The sequence below is a fragment of the Stegodyphus dumicola genome, chromosome 4 (genome assembly GCF_044657685.1).
Source record: "Stegodyphus dumicola isolate Sdum_Otavi_A_Nest chromosome 4, ASM4465768v1".
NCBI lineage: Eukaryota > Metazoa > Arthropoda > Arachnida > Araneae > Eresidae > Stegodyphus > Stegodyphus dumicola.
Genome location: NC_140771.1, coordinates 76,874,819 through 76,888,072, shown reverse-complemented (window position 1 = coordinate 76,888,072; position 13,254 = coordinate 76,874,819). Strand labels below are relative to the sequence as shown.

The window sequence follows — 13,254 nt, the reverse complement described above, 5'->3', positions numbered from 1 at the left end:
TTCAAAAAACTTTCTGTCTGAATGCAAACATTTTTCTATGCAAATATTTTTAATTTTATATTAATCAAGATTGCACACCATATTACTTATTTCCACTTCAATTCTTACCGAATCAGTTCTAGTAGAATTTAGAAATCAATTATATTTAATTAAGGATTGGATTGGATTATTTAATTATGGCAAAGCACACGAGGACTGTCTGCCTAAAGGGAGGGATGCCTTCGTGGAGGACTTTCTAAGGGAAACTGGCTCGTATACACGTTACACATGGGGAAAACCACGAAACCGCCAATGCTGCCAGCCCGTTCGCGAGATTCGAACCTCGGACTGAACCACCAGTGTTCAGCGTCTTTACCGCTCGGCCGTTGGTGGGCTATTTAATTAAGGAATGACCATCTAAGTTAAGAAACAGCGTACCGTAACAACATTTCAATTATTGGCGCCGTATCTTTCATGTTACTCCCGATTGGCTAGCTACATGATTTTTAATGAGTATTCGGATTTTACTAGTAACTTCACTTGGAAATAGCGTTTAAACTAGGTTAGTTGGTTATTGGAACATAGGAAGAACATGGGAGCTATTTGATTAAGATGCTTTCATAGAGAATCTTTGTAAAGAGAACCTAAAAAACTACGAAAACCAACCATGCAGCCTGGGTTAGACTTCGCAACAAACAATTAGTATATAACAATCTTCAAATGCTAGGCAACTGGTGAGGCTCCAATTAAATCTTCAATTTAATATTTTATTTGTAAATATTAAAAATGTTGTATTCTTAGACACAAAAAGCAGAATTTAAGTTTTGTTAACTCGTTAGTAAAGTACCAAGCTGTAGTGCAAATGAATATTCAATTTCTTTTGCAATAATTGTATTCACTTAATGTTTTTGGAATTTGAGCTAAAGAAGGAACGTTTTCGGAAGATTAAAGAAGTGTTTAAATCCAGTGATATTAGGTTTGTCTTACAAGCTCAGGATCAAAACGATTCTGCAATTGCCCGAGTAGTTGAATTGTAAATGGATGTGAATTAAGCAGATGACTTTTAATCTTACGTTATTCAGCCAGAAAACGTATTCCAAATGTTTTGTATTGCATGACAATGCATTTTTCATTATTCAATAACCAAGTCGGAGAACCTCTTTTCCGAAAATAAGTATGTGTACTCAATCGTCCTGCATGTTCTTCAAATTTGTCTTCTTGTGATTTTTTTTCTTTCCCAAAAACTAAAGTTGCCTCTCAAAGGAAAGTTTTTTGACATTGAAGAGACAAAATTAATATGACATCTACTTTTAGAGGCATGTCAAAAACAGATCTCTACAAACCTTCTCTTCCATTACATGTTGTGCAGTCAGACAAAAAGTTACATCAGCTTAAATTCTATAATCTATTTTTATTACACTCTGATTACTTTATTAACATACAGTGAATATATACTAAAACTTTTACTTTAGCTTAAGTAATTCGGAATTTTTGACGGAATTATTGTCGGAACTAGGACTTAGAAGATAAGTCAAATTAAATATTTCGATAACCCAATAAATTCAAGTTCGAAATTTCAATATTTTATTTTCGGAGGGAGGGGAAATGTTTTCAGTTTTGGTCCATTATACTAAGTATATTTGCTTCGATTTTTTATTTTTCCATAAAAGCGAAAATTTTACGCATGGTATACATATAACGCATAGCTTCAAATTAAAATTTAATAATATACAGAGTGGTTATAATTAAAGTTCCACATTGAAACGGTCATAAAAGGAAAACTACTGGATCAAATGTTATCAAACTTGGAAATCGTGTAAAGGAGGTCATGGGAATTTATTTACCGCGAAAAAAAGGAAGTTCGAAACCTCACCACGAGGGGAAAATGGCGCTGTATGCAATATTGTTAAACGAAATATGGGTCGGAATCTAACTTAACCTTTTGTTAAACGGATTTAATATGTTGTATACCCTTAAGAAACTTTGAAGTAGGCAAATTACCATTTAAAGACGTTAAATTCGATAAATGTCGAGTGCGCCATTCCTGTAAGTGAGAATTTCGTCCGTGAAAACCACGAATTAGCGATTAGAAAATGTGAGATCGCAAATCACTCTCACAAGTGCGTACAATCTGGAAATCGTTTTCTTACAGATCGCTAATTTGTAATTTTTTAAGCCTGAATTCGGCACTAAAACATGAAGATACTGATTCAAAACGCTTTTAATCGATTTGGGCCAAAGAAATCTCTCATGTTATCTATCTAGTTCCATTGCATTCTCCTACTGCATTCGATTGCATAACAGTCATTCCACACCGTTTAGTGTTGAATGTTAGCTAGTTTTATAACAGAACCATTTTTTTCTGAAGAGCAGTCGACAGCTGGACCACTGCGATTGCAGCTCACTTAAGAGTCAATATTCAAATGTTTCGTGATACATGAACTGCAGTAACGTGGAATTTTAGATACTACAATTTTTATGCAGTGCTTGGCACCACCTCAAGAGTGTCGCATAGTTACTTAGGAAACATTTCACGAATGAACGTCTTATAGGCCAACACTTCCCCTCTTACCACCAGACCTCAACCTCTGTGACTTTTGTCTATGAGGTTATCTCAAAAGCACTGTTTATGGTGATAATCTAAACAATTTGGCAGAAATGAAAAATGTGATACACTGGTAACATTCCTCCTGATATGCTATGTGTAACGTGTATACGAGCCAGTTTCCCTTAAAAAGTCCTCTACGAAGGCATCAATCCCTTAAGGCAGATAGCCCTCGAGTGCTTTGCCGTAATCTAATAAACCAAACCAAAACAAAACCTGATATGCTAAGAGCTGCTGTGGAGAATGCAGTAACATGATTTAACTTGCTTTCAGAAAATGCAGGACGCTACATTGAACATGCTTTGTAACACGTTTCGGAAAATATTAAACACATTTTAAACAGATGTTTTCGTGTCTTATTTAATTTAACAATATTGTATACAGCGCCATTTTCCCCCTGATGGTGAGATTTGAACTCTTTTTTTTTTTCCGCCGAAAATAAATTCCCATAACCTCCTTTACACGATTCCCAAGTTTGATAACATTTGGTCCGGTAGTTTTCCTTTTATGACCATTTCAATTTGAAACTTTAATTATAACCACCATGTAAATTAAACTTTAAAAGTTTGACAGTTTGGTTCAAGTCCCAGCTTTAAAAAAATATATATAAATATAATCTTTTATATTAATCCTCTTAGAAAGAATGTTTTAAGAAGCTAATTTTTCTCTCGCGTTATAGACTGTATAAAAAAACATGATCTTTAGTATGATTTAGATTGTTTCAGCCGATATAAGAATCGGGTTACTCGTTGGTACAGAATAAACCCTGCTGGACTGTTTTATTTCTTTGTCATTTAGCAAAAATCTTTTAATTAAAATATTTATCCTTTGGACTTCGCTTTAAACTTTATTTATAGCTAAAATGACTAGAAAATGAAAAGCTGTCTTTAGCTGAAACGCAATTCATATAATTGATATTTTAAAAAATTGACAAGAATGCAAAATGTATGGAAGTCTAGCAGTCGAAAAATTTTAATTTTCTTGTGTGAGCACTGAAAATAACTGTAGAAGGAAAGAAGAAAATTAGGGAGAAAAGTAAGCAAAAATTTGCAGGGAAATTTGGCTGTCAGACATACCAAGATGTTCAAAAAGTTGGACGCTTTCGAATATACTTTCAGGATACTTCAAAGAATTTAGGTGTTCAAAGAGAAAACACTTGGACGTGTACACCAGCAAATACCATCAATTGAGCTTGTGTTAACAGAAAAGGCAAAACGATATCATTGCAGATTAAAGTGAAGAGCGACTGGTTTTAAACTATATGGTTGTGTAAATTACGTTATAGAACATCATATCGTATCATAAATGGAGAATCCCATGATTTTCTAAGTCGAATTATTTGAAGATTCAGGAGTTTATCCAGTGATGTATGTGGATGTCACCTAAAGATGTTTTTTTTCCCTTCCTGATGAAACAGCGGCCGAGCGGTAAAGTCGCTGAACACTGGTAGTTCGGTCCGAGGTTCGAATCCCGCGAACGGGCTGGCTGCATGGGCGTTTTCGTGGTTTTCCCCATGTGTAACGTGTATGCGAGCCAGTTTCCCTTATAAAGTCCTCCACGAAGGCATCCCTCCCCTTAGGCAGATAGCCGTAGTGTGATTTGTCATAATAAAATAAACCAAAACCTTTTGATGAAACCAGTCTTTCCTTTCATCTCATACCTTCAAAATGTTTAGCCTCTAAAGACTGATAAAGGCTCTGACGAAATACTTCGTGAAGAACTTTCTAAGGGAAACCAGCTGTCATACGCGGTACACATGAGAAAATCCACGAAAACGCCCATGCAACCAGCCCATTTACAGGGGTTCGAACCCCGGAGTGAACTACCAGTGTTCAGCAACTTTACCGCTCGGCCGTTTGTGGGCCTTTATGAAATGGAAGGCGATAACTTTATTTAAAATGATTGTCAGAAATACCAAAATGTTTCGAAAAGTTGGATACTTTTCAATATACTTTCAGAATGCTTAAAGAAAAAGAAAAGAAAAATAAATTTTTTCGTAAAATTTAGTATTCGTATTTTTTTTTAATTTAAAACTTTTCAATCTTATGATATTTGATTCTTGCGATTTCAAAAATAAAATATTTGACTAAAATATGAATAACATTTTAAGAAACCAAATGTAGGATAAAATTGTGTAAAGCAATGGGCACAATGATAAAACTGTTTAAAGCAGTGTATGCAAGTCATCCTAAGTTAATATATCGGTTATACATCTCTCTTATTTATATATATTTTTTCTGAACGGAACATTGAAAGGCGTGTAAAACTGTGCTTTACTGTATTTTCTCTTTTAATATAAGAATGCAGTTTTCAAACGCATCGTAGTCTGGGTTACAAAGTATTCTTCCGAAAGAAACGCAGTTCAAACAAATAAAATCAAATTCTAGAAAATTGATACTAATAAATATATTTAAAATGCTCAGTTCGAAGGAATAAATAGAAAATTTTAAAACAATTATCTGAAGAGACAATGCAACACAAACAATTAAAATAAAAGTATAAAAATTTAAAAATGACCTAAAATAATAACTATGACGAAAAATATATATAAAGAAAACTATTTGAAAAAAAAAAAAATAATAAACGCTGCACCTTTATTTACGCAGTTCGAATAGGTAAATAGAAATTTTTAAAACAGTTATTCGGAAAAAAAAAAAAGAAAAAAAAAAAAAAAAAAACGTGCAACAAACAATTAAAATGAAATTCGAAAAAGAAAAAATTATTTAAAATAATAAGTTATAATTAAAAATATAATATAAAGAATATTATTTGGAAAAAAGGAAGGATAGTGACTTTTTTTCCTCTCAGGGAAAGGAAACTAGGTTGCCATATATTAAGAAGTTCGCCAAGTAAAGTATTCTTGGCGCAAACTGACAAAAAAGTGCCAACATAAATTTGTGAATATCTCCGTAAATTTCGCTCCAAATTTTACAAAATTTCATATTTAGGCGTAATTTGAGTCGTAGAATCGAAATATGTAAAAAAATTGGTATGTTATTTCAGAAAAAGTCCGATTTTGTGTCAAAATACGTATGTTAGAATAGTGCTATATATAAATCTAATATATATCCTAAGTCGCGCTTTCGAGACATGAAGAACGCAATTTGAATTTTGTCAATCGGCCCAGTAGATCGGGAGATATAGGACTGTCCCATTTTTTTTTTTTTGAGCAGTGTACATCCACACATAAGTGCATGCATATCTACATTTCTGAATCCAGTCCTGATAAGTAAGGCTCCTATAAACCAGGCTGAATCATCAGGCATTCGCGCTCCCAAGTGGGAGATTTAATGGTGGCTGAGTGGTTAAGGTGCAACAATTTTTTGTGTTTTTTTTGTGTAAAATGGGCGGATGTACAGCTATTAATTGTTCAAATCATTCACGGAAAGGTCATACATTGGTAAAATTTCCTAAAAATGAAGAAAGAAGAAAAATATGGGTAAATAATTGCCGAAGAGACAATTGGAAACCTGGTCCAGGCGCTGAACTTTGCTTAGTAAGTATAATGTTAATTACGCCTTCATTTAGAGTTTATATCTTCTCTGATGTTTATAATGTGCAAGTAAAGTGAAATTCTTGTGTACAATAACCTGAGTATCTGCTAATTTCTGTAATAATAGCTATAATTAAATTAGTCTAGGGTTAATGTACCCGTCGCCAAACATCGCCAATGTAGATGTTTTGAATATGGAAAAGAAATTTCTCTTCTAATATAAAGCGCGGATTTTGTTTTCCTGTGCTAATTGTGGAATTTATACTAATGTAACATGAAAATCATTAGCATATTGAAATTTATTAAAAAATAAATAATAATTTGGAAAGTCAAGATAAAATCTGAATGTTTGCTAAAGATATATGTAACATTATACTATAGTTGCAATATCGTTGGAATGATATATAATTTTTTCTTTATTTTATAATCACTATTGTTAAAAAGTTAGATGAGTTGTTTATGCACGGTGTCCACTACTGTTTCTTGGTTAAAATAACTTCCAGAATTTTGACATTGACATCTGAAGTCAATAGAATAAATTGAATAGTGTGAGACAAAATATATATAATCTGACTTCAATAATTGCAAGGATTGTGCAAGTTTATTTATAATCACAGTATTATACAATTTGGCAATGGAGTAAAGATTTAGAAATGAATGCAAAAATTCAAATTAGTATTTTCTTGTTTCTAATTATAGAAATATAGTCTATTTTCCAGTATAAAAGTTTTACTTAAAAGTATGGGAAAGCAGATTTGTTTCATGCATGATCTTTATAATACTGGTATGAAATGAATGAATTTTAATCTGTAAACAATTTTTTGTTAATATTGAAATGCGTTTCTTTGGGTACATTTTTAGGCACTTGTGGATCATGTCAGACAACATGCAATAGAAAAAAGATGTCCGTGTGCATAAATTTTCCCATTGTGTTACTTCATTTTATCTAAATTTCAAGGATAATTCTTTTCATTTTTATATGGCATGTTATCAGTATAATGGCTAGTGAAAATAAATTGGTATGTGTATCTGTTTTTGAAGTGTAATGCTTAAATAAAAAGATGGTGTGTGTTTCTTCATTTAAACAAAATTTCAAGGATAGTATTTTTCAGTGTTGTACAGTTTGTTATTTCTCAATGTAAAGTGTAACAAGGGGAAAAAAAACTGGTATGGTATATCTGTTTTTTAAGCATGATAATTTTATTTATTTCTTTAGTGATGCATATATATAGAGAGAAGGTGTTTGGTCCAACTGAAGTTATAATAAATCTAATTTTACTAGATCTCTCCCTCCCCTCAGGTGTAGAAAATTTTCAAGTGCAGAAAGTTTATTTGCAGAATTAATTCATTTCTGATAAACTTATTATCATTAATTTTTTATATAACATGTTATTAAGTTACACATTTGACTACTGTGTAATAAAATTGTATTTAGGGCAAAAAATTAACTATAATTTTGCATCTGGTGACTAATATCATATGCTTCTAAGAATATTACTTTAACTTTTTCCATAATTTTTGTATTTCAGGAACATGAAACTGTTATTTTGATATACTTAAATAATAAAAGTGTGTATCTGAATCAATTAATGGATACAAATATTTTACAGTTATTTTTAGAAGATATTTGCCATATCACTTCTAATAATTCATAAAGTATGTTAAAATATAGGTAAATAATTTGGTGCAGAATTCAAATTTAGGGTTTAAAATATAGTGAATCATAAGACTAAATGATTTTTATTGTCATGATTTGCCTGGGCTTAAGAATGTACTTTTCGCCCGGTGGAAATTGTCATCAAACTGTCCTGAACAGGCTTTTTGTTGATAATAACTTCCAGGCTTATCAGTACCTCCTTTTGAGTGGAGGGTATGCAAATATAGTACCCAATTTAAATTACATTGTGATTGTAATAATATTGTGGTATGAAATAAGTGATTATAATTACAATTTAGGTAATTGCATTGTAATTATATTACATTGTATCTGTGAACTCTTAATTTCATTACTTTATGCAATTATGTTGTAAGTGCATAATCTTATTGCAATAATATAATCTATTCACAATTACAAAATAATTATAAATGCAGTTACATCTTAAATAGAGGCCATTTTAATACTTTTAAATTTTCGCAAGATAACTTCCCATTAAGGTTCATTTGGAGGAAACTATGCAAATATTAAAAAAGAAGTTATGCTAAATTTACATATTTTGTACAGTACTTTCTTGTTATAATGCTGTTCAATATATCTTCAATACTTTTGTAAATTTAACGACATTCTTTGCAATCACTGTGGTGCTTTAAAAAGAAGTTTCTTAGTTATGCTTTCTAATAAGAATGGGTTTAAAATTAAGTATTATGTATAATAACTAGCAGTTAAAAAAACTTGACTGCATGAAAATGCTGTTGCTGTGTAAAATAAAAAATAAGCTTTCTTTTATGCTTTGAAATGAATTACATGTGGTTAAGTCGTCCTTTTACAATTTAAGAATGTGGTTAACACACATTCTTAAATTGGACAGGTTTTATCTAAATTATTAGTATAAAATATATAAACTATGAATTATTTTGTAACATAACCCAAATTACAAAATTCATTCTATATACGTTCAAAGTTATTATCTTTTATGGAATAACTGTTTTTTTAATTTAGGTAAAAACTGGAATTTTAGAAGTATTACAAATACAATGCAACACAAAGGTGATCTAATTGAAGAGGAAATACTTTTTATTACGGTTTCTAGTTCGTATTTATATTACATTTGATGAAAAGCATCTAAAACACAGAATGCTGTACTTTCTTCTTCCATATTATGTTATGAAATATTTCACACATTTAAAAGAAAGTGTTTCTTCAGAATCTTGCACAATTATTTCCATGTACCTCAGACTTAAATGACAACATATTCTTAAGTTATTTTTTTAGTATGAATTTACAGTGTTTTTATGGAAATTTTTGTTAAAATGTCATTAAGATAAATTTATTTGCACACTCTACGCTTTAACTATTTCCCCATTTGACACTATTGAAAGTTTTTATTCATATCTTATTTATTATAGTCTGCTAACGAAACTGAAACATCTAAAGAATAAGTTATTTTGAATATGTTTACAAAATATACGCGAAATTTTTATTTAAGTGAAAACGTCTATATACTATTCGAGAATTAATAAATTATCCGAAAAGTTTATATGCGCTGAATACCGCGCGTCTATAAAATAAATCTTTAAAAAAACAGCAGACATTCAGCCAGCGTGTGCGATAAACGCGCCAAAATTGGCAGCGCGTTCACTCCCTCGCCAAGAGAGAAACGTTGGTGATTCAGCCTGGTTTACAGGAGCCTTACTGATAAGAGAAGAACACCCAACTACTGAGCAATAACATTGAGTTTGCAAGTACATTGCAAACCTACACAGCAGGAATAAAATAAAACATTACAAACCTACAAGTTTACTTTTTATAAGATATAAAAGTTGAGAAACAAAACAATGCCAAAAAAAAAAAAAAAAAAAGCATGATACCTCCAATTGACAAAGTCAAATAAACGATGTCATAAGTGATTTAAAAATATCATCTAACTTTACCTAATTTTTAACCATAAATGAAGAGAAATTAATACGTAGAATTAGAAAGTAAAAAATTAATCTGACTACGAACAATTATGATTCCAAACAATCTCTATATAACAAACAATTAATAATGAAAGGAAGGTTAATTAGTTAACAAACCGTTCATTTTTATGAAGAAATAACTAGTTTTTAAATTCATATCGCTTTTAAAAATACTTTTTTGTAAAATAAACCGCTAGTTCATGGAAACTGCGGCAGAAAAGATTATTATTAGAGTTAAGTGCTATCTGTTCACATTGCTGAAGAAGCAAATCCTGCTATTTGAAGTTATTTAATATATTTCTTAAATATTAGTACAGAATTGCACTGAAGTCTGAATTGCACTGATTAGTCAGAATTGCACTGAATACTGATGCTAAGCCAAACGCATCATAAAGTTTTATCGATTCCAATTAACATGATTTAACAATTCAGATAAAAAGTGGCCACATAGTTTCTTATACTGTTATGTTTGTTTTAATTGCGAATATTATGTTACATTCTACAAATTCACATTAATACAGGACATAATCAAAACCAAAGCACTATAAGCAAAGACTGTCACTCCACGTTGTAACTCAAATGAAACACATAATGGCATGTTTTTAGCCTGACGTCATAAACGGCAACCAATAAGGACACGGGTGGTGGCTGGGGCCAGGCGCTTGTTCAGATCACGATCCCAAAAGTTGCCTTCTCTCCGTAGACGCTAGTTGGAGCAAACCGCATGTATTCGTTACCGAGTAACGGGTACAACGGTTGACTCGAAGTACCGATTCGGTACTCACAATTTAATTTCGTTACTCGCATCTGTCGTACGATGCGGTTTATTCGAGTACAAATGATGCGGTTGCTATTCGAATACGTATGATGCGGTTGCTGTTCGAATACGAATGATACATTTGCTAACAATACCCGTGTGCCACATTTTTCATTGATAATTTCGAATTTTTTTGGTTAACTCATCGGGCAAACTCTTGTTTACATTATGTGTTTTAGTTGAAATATTGTTTAGTTGTTGATATTTAAGAAAATGATCAATTTTGATAGCGTGAAGCGTTATTTTGTATTTGCTTTTTACATTTAGATTTATAGCGCATATTATGTCTGTAATTTGAAAATTTAGATGATTATTGATTTTTTTCTTGAGCGTACCATAGGGAGATTTTATTGATTTCAAATATTTATATACTGCACTTAGGTATTGTTTAAATAAGAATATGTAGGTTAATATAAGTTCTTTACTTCCTTGTACGAAATAAAAAGGAAGTAAGTATTGTAATCGAGAAAAATTTTTGGGTATCATATTTCAACGGAAATATCCATTTTTGACGATTACAGAATCCATGCGAATTATTTTTTGGGGGACGTCTGTACGTACAAACACAATTTTTTTTTCCCCCCAGAAACGGATTGTGAATGTAATCCCATTTACTCTAAGCTGATACTTATGACTAATGATTATGATTTCAAGTTGATACTTGAAAGGGATTTTTTTCGTGATGTGTAAGTACGTATATATGCATTTCGCATAACTCAAAAACGATTAGAAATTTTGTATATGGGCCCATTATAACATCTAGATGTGCATCTCCCTTTTTATTGCAATCGGTAATACTACAAAACGTAAATATGTATATTTTAAATAAATTATAATTAAATGTAAAGTACATATATATATATCCTTATAATTAAATGTAAAGTACACACACACACACACATATATATATATAATATAAAATAAAAGCCAAGTAAGGCGAAAATAAAAGCCTTGGTTTTTATTTTATTTATTTATCACTAAGTAAGTTACTTGAATTTTATTTTCGCAATCGTTGGTTGTAGTCAGGACTTAATTTTTAAAATTAGAAGTGCTGGAGCTCTATGGAAGGCCATCAGGAGAGATGAATAAATAAATAAATAAATATAAACAAAAAACAAATAAAATAACTAATGCAATAATAAAATAATTAACAACTAGAATATTAAATGATTATTATTATAATTCAATAAAAATGTAAAAACAAATGAAAATTTAATTAATTCTTAAATTAATGATGAACAACTAAGTAATGAAATAAAATACCAGACATCGTCTGGTTTGGGGGCTGTGGCTGAAATTGCAATTTAAGAACCAAGCCAAGCATTAGCTAAATTTAGGCCCTTGATGAGCAAATAATGTATTGTTTACCAGAGTATAGATAGAAATTTGGTTATGTAGCCTATTCTTCTAAAACGATGTTTCGTCGCTGCCTTCCCCCACCAATTCCCTTTTTTTCGGTTTCGGGTTATTTGGTTACGACAATGCACACTAGGGCTATTGCCTAAGGGAAGGGATGCCTTCGTGGAGGACTTTTTAAAGGAAACTGGCTCATATGCAAGTTACACATGGGGAAAACGCCCGTCCAGCCAGCCGTTAGCCGGGAATTGAACCCTGGACCGAACTATTAGTCTTCAGCGACTTTACCGCTCGAGCGCTGGTGGGCTCTTCGCTGTTTGAAAAATAGGTGTTCACTTTTCGATAAAGCAAGCACCTGTTTTCTTCAATTAAAACAGGTTATACGATATGACTCTTACTACTTCATTCTCACTTAGCTTTTGATTTCTAATATTGATTCAATATTTTCTGTAGGCATTCTGATTAGAATAATGGATTTCAAACATGTGCAAAAGGTGTGTATCTGAATATAATTAGGTTTTTATAACATAGGGCCCATTTTATTAATTTCTAAAGCAATAGAACCACATTATCGTTGTTTTGAAAGAAAGCAAAAATGTGACAAATGTATAATGAACATTAATATACATGCTTTACTAGAAATTCACCCTTTCGTCATTAGCGGTTCTGATGAAAGGAATGGGGAGCAGCAGCAAACGAAATAACGAATAACGGACAAATAACCAAATCTAATCTTTAATGCTGTCTCCCAGTTTCTTTAGCCCACCAGCGGCCGAGCGGTAACGTCGTTGAACACTGGTAGTTCGGTCTGAGGTTCGAATCCCGCGAACGTGTTGGCTGCATGGGTGTTTTCGTGGTTTTCGCCATGTGTAACGTGTATACGAGCCATTTCTCTTAGAAAGTCCTCCACGAAGGCATCCCTCCCTTTAGGCAGATAGCCCTAGTGTGCTTTGCCATAATTAAATACACCAACACCAATCCAGTTTCTTTATTTGTATTTGGGAAAGTTTTATTGTCATTATGAAAAGTGAAATTTGATATGGATACCGCATAACTTTTTAAATTATGCTTATTTTTGCTGCACTTCATTAAAATTTATTTCCTCGAATTATTCTAACTTAATTAGCGATACCCGAAGGCAAGTTACAAATGGCATCAAACACTGTAAATTTTGAAATTAAATTTCCCGGTCAATCTCTGTCTACGGGACTCAAACTTCTTGTATTTTTATTTTTTCATAACGAGTATAAAACTTTGCCAGCTATAAATATAGGAACCGGAAGACAACATTAAAAGTTAGATTTCATAATTTCTCCAAAATTAATTCTTTTAAAAATTTGACATTGACAAAATATGAATATTTTAGTCATTTAAAATACTTCTGTATTT

The 13,254-nt window shown here is 31.6% G+C and overlaps 1 long non-coding RNA gene across 1 annotated transcript; it reads left to right on the top strand.

Moving 5' to 3' along the window:
• Window positions 1-5,847: 5,847 nt before the first annotated feature.
• Window positions 5,848-7,068, top strand: LOC146997582 (uncharacterized). The gene is made up of 2 exons (XR_015040497.1): window positions 5,848-6,080; window positions 6,939-7,068. It is a non-coding gene; the product is annotated as an uncharacterized LOC146997582 (long non-coding RNA).
• The last annotated feature ends 6,186 nt before the right edge of the window (window positions 7,069-13,254 follow it).